We start from the raw sequence: 8772 nt of genomic DNA, 5'->3' as shown, positions 1-8772 counted from the left end.
GTTTTCCGTTAGCGGCCATAGAAAACGTAAGCAGAGACAGAGTACACTGTTATCAGCCCGCTTCGGTTACATGTTTCCCCTTCCAGTCACAACCGCTCCATCATTTTCCTGTACCCCTCTTTCCCAAATTCCTGCAAAATATCGTAGGGCGATGTTCTAATTTCAGTCATTTATCATCTGACGCTACGATGTACATTCACTAAATGTGTTAAATGCCATCATGATGTTCAAAGTGGCCCGCATCTCGTGGTCGTGCGGTAGCGTTCTCGCTTCCCACGCCCGGGTTCCCGGGTTCGATTCCCGGCGGGGTCAGGGATTTTCTCCGCCTCGTGATGGCTGGGTGTTGTGTGATTTCCTTAGGTTAGTTAGGTTTAAGTAGTTCTAGGGGACTGATGACCATAGAGGTTAAGTCCCATAGTGCTCAGAGCCATTTTTGTTCAAAGTGGCTAACTACACGGTCAGGTAACATCAATGTGACTACCGCCTATACGCGATGTCAACGTGCAATAACCACTCACAGATGGCAGGTGGCAGCACTAGCAGTGGAGGGTGTATAAAGCGTGTTGGGGGAACACGCAAAACAGTGTCGTAATTCGGAAATAGAGCGATTCATCTAACGTCCAAAAGGGCACAGTCATTGGCTTTCGCCACGCGGAATGGCCGAGAGGTTTAGGGCGTCATGTCACGGATTGCGCGGCCTCTCCCGCCGGAGGTTCGAGTCCTCCCTCGGGCATGGGTGTGTGTATTGTTCTTAGCATAAGCTTGTTTAAGTTACTTTAAGTAGTTTGTAAGTCCAGGGACCGATGACTTAAGCAGTTTGGTCCCTTAGGAATTCACACACATTTGAACATTGGCTTTTAGTTCAAGAGTGGAAGCATTTTGGGAAGGCCTAAGTTTGTAAACAGTTTGCGTGCTGCCGTGGTTAAAGTATGCCGTGCACGGCAAAACGGCACTATCCAAAACCGACGCCGAGGCAACTGTAGTGAACTGCGGGCCGTAGATGACAGGGGTGAGCGAAGGCTGCGGAGATATGTATGAATAGACGTGCAACTGTTGAGCAACTGACCGTCCAAGTGAACCAAGGGGCTACCAAGAGTGTCTCCTCAACTACCGTTCAGCGAACGCTGTTGCGAATAGGCCTGCGCAGCATTTGCGTGGTTTATACACCCATGCTGACTGCTGTTCAGCCGGCCGCTGTGGCCGAGCCGTTATAGGCCGCTTCAGTCATGTACCGCGCTGCTGCGACGGTTGCAGGTTCGAATCCTGCCTCGGGCATGGATGTGTGTGATGTCCTAAGGTTAGTTAGGTTTAAGTAGTCCTAAGTCTAGGGGACTGATGACCTCAGATGTTAAGTCCCATAGTGCTTAGAGCCACTGCTGTTCATCGGCGATAACGGCCGGAACTTGCACCCCACTATCGCATCTGGACGTCCCCTGGGTGGCTACAGGTGGCCTCTTACACATGAATCATCTTTTATTTGCCATCCTACAGATGGCCGTTGGCTCGTACGGTCTAACAACTCCGAAAACAAACACAATGCAACCAGCAGGAAGCGTTATGGTCTGGTGAATATTTTCGTGGAATTCCCTTGATACCTCATTATTCTGGAAGGCACCATGGATCATCACAAGTGTGCGTCTGTCCTTTGGGGACCATGTCCATCCCTACACGTTGTTTGTTTCTCCTCAGGACGATAGCATCTACCAGCACGACAATGTAACGTGTCACGGCTCGCAGTGTACATGTGTGGTTTGAAGAGCACCAGGATGAGTTTATCGTACTCCCCTGGCCACCGAATTCCCCAAATTAAAACCCAATCTAGACCCAGTGGGGCAAGTGCTTTGTCGCAGTGGATACATCGGTTCCCGTCAGATCACCGAAGTTAAGCACTGTTGGGCGTGGCCGGCACTTGGATGGGTGACCATCTGGGCCGCCATGCGCTGTTGCCATTTTTCGGGGTGCACTCAACCTCGTGTTGCCAATTGAGGAGCTACTCGACTGAATAGTAGCGGCTCCGCTCAAAGAAAACCATCATAACGACCGGGAGAATGGTGTGCTGACCACACGCCCCTCCTATCCGCATCCTCATCTGAGGATGACACGACGGTTGGACGGTCCCGGTGGGCCACTTGTGGCCTGAAGACGGAGTGACTTTTTTGGAATCTGTGGGACCACCTCGATCGGTCTGTTTGCGCCATGGATCCTCAGTCAAGAAACCTGGCGTTGCTGGCCACAGCACTGGAGTCGGCATGGCTCTACATCTCTGTCGGTACCTTCCAGTACTCCTCACCTTCTCAGTGACTATTCGCGCTGCAAAAGGTGTTTATTCAGGCTTTTTACACGAGGTAATATTATGTGACTGTACCTTGTATATTTGTTTATACATCTTTACGAAGCTTTTTAGTCGATTAAGCACATCTGAAGATAGCAACTACTTGCCGGCCGGAGTGGCCGAGCGGTTCTAGGCGCTACAGTCTGGAACCACGCGACCACTAAGGTCGCAGGTTCGAATCCTGCCTCCGGCATGGATGTGTGTGATGTCCTTAGGTTACTTAAGTTCAAGTAGTTGTAAGTTCTAGGTGACTGATGACCTCAGATGTTAAGTCCCATAGTGCTCAGAGCCATTTGAACCATTTGAAATACTTGCCTAAACTGATAGTGTGAACATTTTTTATATACCTAAGCGAGCGGTGACGTAATAAGTGATAATAAATTGTTATAGAATATGTGGAGGAGCAACACATCCATCGATACGATGGAACATGTTACACAAAGGCCAAAAGTAACCTCCTAATTCGCCGGCTGGAGTGGCCGAGCGGTTCTAGGCGCTACAGTCCGGAACCGCGAGACCGCTACGGTCGCAGATTCGAATCCTGTTTCGGGCATGGATGTGTGTGATGTCCTTAGGTTGGTTAGGTTTCAGTAGTCTAAGTTCTAGGGGACTGATGACCTCAGATGTTAAGTCCCATAGTGCTCAGAGCCATTTGAACCATTTGAACCATTTGTCATCAGTCCCTAAGCTTACACACTACTTAACCTAAATTATTCTAAGGACAAACACACACACCCATGCCCCAGGGAGGACTCGAACCTCCGCCGCGACCAGCCGCACAGTCCATGACTGCAGCGCCTTAGACCGTTCGGCTAATCCCACGCGGCAGTTGTCGTTTCGAAAAGAGCAAAATTGTCGTACACCTCTCCTTATTCAAATAAAACTTCCCTATGCAGGTAAGCTGTCTGATATTTCCTGGATATCCCCACCAGTAACCCACAGTAAAGCAGCAGCACAAGAGGCGGGGATGCCGGTTGTTCCCGCCAGCATTTCCGTCCCACTCTCCACCTTCCAAGCGGCAGTTGCCTCAAAGGACCAGCAGAGCGCAGATCAGCAACAGCTGATCGAGTTGCTGATGGGGAGTGAACACTTACAAACATACACAAGCGCCTGCCGCAAACACGAGAGATTTGCCTTCGCTCTCGGAGCCACAGCCGACAGAAGACGCTGACAACTCCGAAGACTGACCGTGGCAGCAGGTCGGTCCACGACGCAAACAGCCAACAAACACACAAACAAGTGAGTGCAACAGTCGAGTGCTGCTGCCAACTCTGACAACATCGCAAATTTGCAACATCAGCAACACAGGGAAAAATACGAACAACGATGCGACTGCAGCACACACAAACACAAAAGCAGCTACGCACAACCCGAAAAACCCCTCGGCTGGCTTCCCACCAGTCATTATACACAACTACGGAGCCCTTAGCCGGCCGAAGTGGCCGTGCGGTTATAGGCGCTGCAGTCTGGAACCGCAAGACCGCTACGGTCGCAGGTTCGAATCCTGCCTCGGGCATGGATGTTTGTGATGTCCTTAGGTTAGTTAGGTTTAACTACTTCTAAGTTCTAGGGGACTAATGACCTCAGCAGTTGAGTCCCATAGTGCTCAGAGCCATTTGAACCATTTTTTTTGAGCCCTTAGTCTCGTAAACAAAGAATTTAATAAGAAACACAACCCCGCAATATTCCACTCAAAACTCACCGGGGACCACGCCGCACTGTACGTGGCAAACAAATCAGACTACTCAAATCTTCTGGACTTTCTGAAAGGAGAGTCCTAGAAAAAACACTGCAGTACGTGATCAAGCGGATAGACTCACGAACCCCAATCGAGACGGTACACGAGGAACTCACCGCCCTCGGATGGGAGTGCATTCGTGTAAACAGAATGACAGAGTTCGGCACAGTGAGACCATCTCACAACTACATGGCGGAGTTGGCCGACACGGCCAAGTCCCGCAACGTTCAATTTAAGATTATTTCTTCACAAGGTCGTCAATGTATAAGTCTATAACATGCCGCGCACCCCCCTAACAATGCCACAACTGCTAACGCTTGGTGCATGCGGGTATCCGATGCGGTCTCGCTCCCCGCTGCCGCAAATGCGCTGGCGGTCACACTAGACAACAGTGCAAGCTTCTCAACACAGTACCACGCAAATGCGCCAACTGTGGTGCGGCCCATCCGGCCAACTACAGGGGGTGCATTGCGTACAAAGAAGCTCTGAGGCACAAAATAGCGAAACACACCAAAACTACCGCCATCACAGCTCCGAAACCGCCCCCGCGCCCAGTAAGAAGTGGAATATCCTTCGCTGGAGTGGTCGCTGGCAACCCCAGCAGCGCGGGACGGTCAGAGGAGCCTCAGAGCTCAGGACATGCACAACAAACACCCCCAGAAACAGGCACACAACCAATACACACAACACCCAACACCACACCCGCATCGGATACGCGACACAACACCAATAACAACACCACCCTACCCCCTGACATCGCGGGCTGCAGAAGACGCATCAACACAGGGACAACCACAACGCCAGAGAAGGAGAAACAATCGGAACAGGAGGAACACGACCACACCACAACACGCACACAGACAAAAGTTCTCACGAACACAATTCGGACACCAACACAACGACCCACACAACACACCCACTCACCACAGAGACAGCACAGGCGCCCACAACCGTCACTCGAACAGCTGACACACAAGCCAGCCCTCACCAGACGCCAACACATGCACCAGCGGCCGCCAACACAACCAACAACTCACAGGCCGACACGCCCAACATTATCTCAACATTCCGGAGAATAATGGAGAGATTATTCCCCGGACTCACAGCCACCGAAGTAGTCATGAAGATTATGGAGTGTGTCACACAACTCTTCACGCAGTTCATTTGGGCTCGCTCAACTGGACTAGCATCCAAGCCACTATAAAATGGTTCAAATGGCTCTGAGCACTATGCGACTTAACTTCTGAGGTCATCAGTCGCCTGGAACTTAGAACTAATTAAACCTAACTAACCTAAGGACATCACACACATCCATGCCCGAGGCAGGATTCGAACCTGCGACCGTAGCGGTTGCTCGGTTCCAGACTCCGGCCGGCCAAGCCACTATCACGCCATTATTTTCACCACTATATGGATAATACACCACACCAACCCCGAAACGCAGACGCTAACACAAACTTACAGATCCTGTTTTGGAACGCCAACGGGATCGCAAACAAAAGAGCCGAAATGGTCGCGTTCGTGGAGCGAAAGGGTATCCGAATCCCCCTAGTGAACGAAGCACTACTTACGCCTCGCAAACAGCTAAACATCCCAGGCTATTGCGTTTATCGTACCGACCGAGCGGATGGCAGGAAGAGAGGCGGTACAGCAATCATCATACACAAAGACATAGAACACACGAACATTGAGCTCCCTGCGCTTGAGAGACTAGAGGCCACAGCCGTCAGGGTCAAGTGCAACGGAGCCAACGCCGCACTGGTATCGCTGTACAATCCTCCTAGAGACATAGTAACACGCGATGCTAACACAGTTTTCAACATAGCACCGCGGGTAATCGCCGCTGGAAATCTAAAAGCAAAAACCTCGACTGGAACTCACGAATGGGAACCTCCAACGGCAAGAAACTATACGAACACGCACTAGGCCGAAACTACGTTATACTTGGGCTGGACGTCCCCACGTTCGTGCCTACACAGACCCGACACAGGCCAGACATAGCCCTCATCATGGGCATCACATGCACACTCAACCTTATGGTTGAAAACGATCTGGACTCATAGCACATGCCTGTAATACTGCACACGGAAGAAACATTGCAGGACACAGAACCGCGCAGGATACTGCACTACAAGCTCGCGAATAGGACACTGTTCAAGGAAACGCTTGATAGTCGTATTCCTGACACCCACGAAATTAACAACACGCGACAAATCGATGATGCTGTGGAGGCTCTTACTGCATCTACATCTACATACATACTCCGCAATCCACCATACGGTGCGTGACGGAGGGTACCTCGTACCACAACTACCATCTTCTCTCCCTGTTCCACTCGCAAACAGAACTAGGGAAAAATGACTGCCTATATGCCTCTGTACGAGCCCTAATCTCTCTTATCTTATCTTTGTGGTCTTTCCGCGAAATGTAAGTTGGCGGTAGTAAAACTGTACTGCAGTCAGCCTCAAATGCTGGTTCTCTAAATTTCCTCAGTAGCGATTAACGAAAAGAACACCTCCTTTCCGCTAGAGACTCCCACCCGAGTTCCTGAAGCATTTCCGTAACACTCGCGTGATGATCAAACCTACCAGTAACAATTCTAGCAGCCCGCCTCTGAATTGCTTCTATGTCCTCCCTCAATCCGACCTGATAGGGATCCCAAACGCTCGAGAAGTACTCAAGAATAGGTCGTATTAGTGTTTTATAAGCGGTCTCCTATACAGATGAACCACATCTTCCCAAAATTCTACCAATGAACCGAAGACGACTATCCGCCTTGCCCACAACTGCCGTTACATGCTTGTCCCACTTCATATCGCTCTGCAATGTCACGCCCAAATACACTCCTGGAAATGGAAAAAAGAACACATTGACACCGGTGTGTCAGACCCACCATACTTGCTCCGGACACTGCGAGAGGGCTGTACAAGCAATGATCACACGCACGGCACAGCGGACACACCAGGAACCGCGGTGTTGGCCGTCGAATGGCGCTAGCTGCGCAGCATTTGTGCACCGCCGCCGTCAGTGTCAGCCAGTTTGCCGTGGCATACGGAGCTCCATCGCAGTCTTTAACACTGGTAGCATGCCGCGACAGCGTGGACGTGAACCGTATGTGCAGTTGACGGACTTTGAGCGAGGGCGTATAGTGGGCATGCGGGAGGCCGGGTGGACGTACCGCCGAATTGCTCAACACGTGGGGCGTGAGGTCTCCACAGTACATTGATGTTGTCGCCAGTGGTCGGCGGAAGGTGCACGTGCCCGTCGACCTGGGACCGGACCGCAGCGACGCACGGATGCACGCCAAGACCGTAGGATCCTACGCAGTGCCGTAGGGGACCGCACCGCCACTTCCCAGCAAATTAGGGACACTGTTGCTCCTGGGGTATCGGCGAGGACCATTCGCAACCGTCTCCATGAAGCTGGGCTACGGTCCCGCACACCGTTAGGCCGTCTTCCGCTCACGCCCCAACATCGTGCAGCCCGCCTCCAGTGGTGTCACGACAGGCGTGAATGGAGGGACGAATGGAGACGTGTCGTCTTCAGCGATGAGAGTCGCTTCTGCCTTGGTGCCAATGATGGTCGTATGCGTGTTTGGCGCCGTGCATGTGAGCGCCACAATCAGGACTGCATACGACCGAGGCACACAGGGCCAACACCCGGCATCATTGTGTGGGGAGCGATCTCCTACACTGGCCGTACACCACTGGTGATCGTCGAGGGGACACTGAATAGTGCACGGTACATCCAAACCGTCATCGAACCCATCGTTCTACCATTCCTAGACCGGCAAGGGAACTTGCTGTTCCAACAGGACAATGCACGTCCGCATGTATCCCGTGCCACCCAACGTGCTCTAGAAGGTGTAAGTCAACTACCCTGGCCAGCAAGATCTCCGGATCTGTCCCCCATTGAGCATGTTTGGGACTGGATGAAGCATCGTCTCACGCGGTCTGCACGTCCAGCACGAACGCTGGTCCAACTGAGGCGCCAGGTGGAAATGGCATGGCAAGCCGTACCACAGGACTACATCCAGCATCTCTACGATCGTCTCCATGGGAGAATAGCAGCCTGCATTGCTGCGAAAGGTGGATATACACTGTACTAGTGCCGACATTGTGCATGCTCTGTTGCCTGTGCCTATGTGCCTGTGGTTCTGTCGGTGTGATCATGTGATGTATCTGACCCCAGGAATGTGTCAATAAAGTTTCCCCTTCCTGGGACAATGAATTCATGGTGTTCTTATTTCAATTTCCAGGAGTGTATTTAATCGACGTGACTGTGTCAAGCGCTACACTACTAATTGAGCATTCAAACATTACATGATTCTTTTTCCTATTCATCTGCATTAATTTTCATTTATCTATATTTAGAGATAGCTGCCATTCTTGACACCAATCACAAATCCTGTCCAAGTCATCTTGTATCCTCTTACAGTCACTCAACGACGACACCTTCCCGTACACCACAGCATCATCAGCAAACAGCCGCACATTGCTATCTACCCTATCCAAAAGATCATTTATGCAGACAGAAAACAACAGCGGACCTACCACACTTCCCTGGGGCACTCCAGATGATACCCTCACCTCCGATGAACACTCACCATCGAGGACAACGTACTGGGTTCTATTACTTAAGAAGTCTTCGAGCCACTCACATATGCTCGTACCGTAGTTAGGAGTCTGCAGTGGGGCACCGA

General features: G+C 51.3%; 1 non-coding gene and 1 pseudogene across 1 annotated transcript; both read left to right on the top strand.

The window, feature by feature from the left end:
• Positions 1–1831: 1831 nt before the first annotated feature.
• On the top strand, positions 1832–1949 carry LOC126249898 (5S ribosomal RNA; annotated as a pseudogene).
• A 492-nt stretch (positions 1950–2441) lies between these two features.
• Trnas-gga (transfer RNA serine (anticodon GGA)) lies at positions 2442–2525 on the top strand. The gene is given in 2 exon segments: positions 2442–2481; positions 2491–2525. It is a non-coding gene; the product is annotated as a tRNA-Ser (tRNA).
• The last annotated feature ends 6247 nt before the right edge of the window (positions 2526–8772 follow it).

This window comes from Schistocerca nitens, chromosome 3, assembly GCF_023898315.1.
Source record: "Schistocerca nitens isolate TAMUIC-IGC-003100 chromosome 3, iqSchNite1.1, whole genome shotgun sequence".
In the NCBI taxonomy this organism is placed as follows: domain Eukaryota; kingdom Metazoa; phylum Arthropoda; class Insecta; order Orthoptera; family Acrididae; genus Schistocerca; species Schistocerca nitens.
The sequence above is the reverse complement of the archived record's forward strand: the minus strand, read 5'-3'. Positions and strand labels throughout refer to the sequence as shown.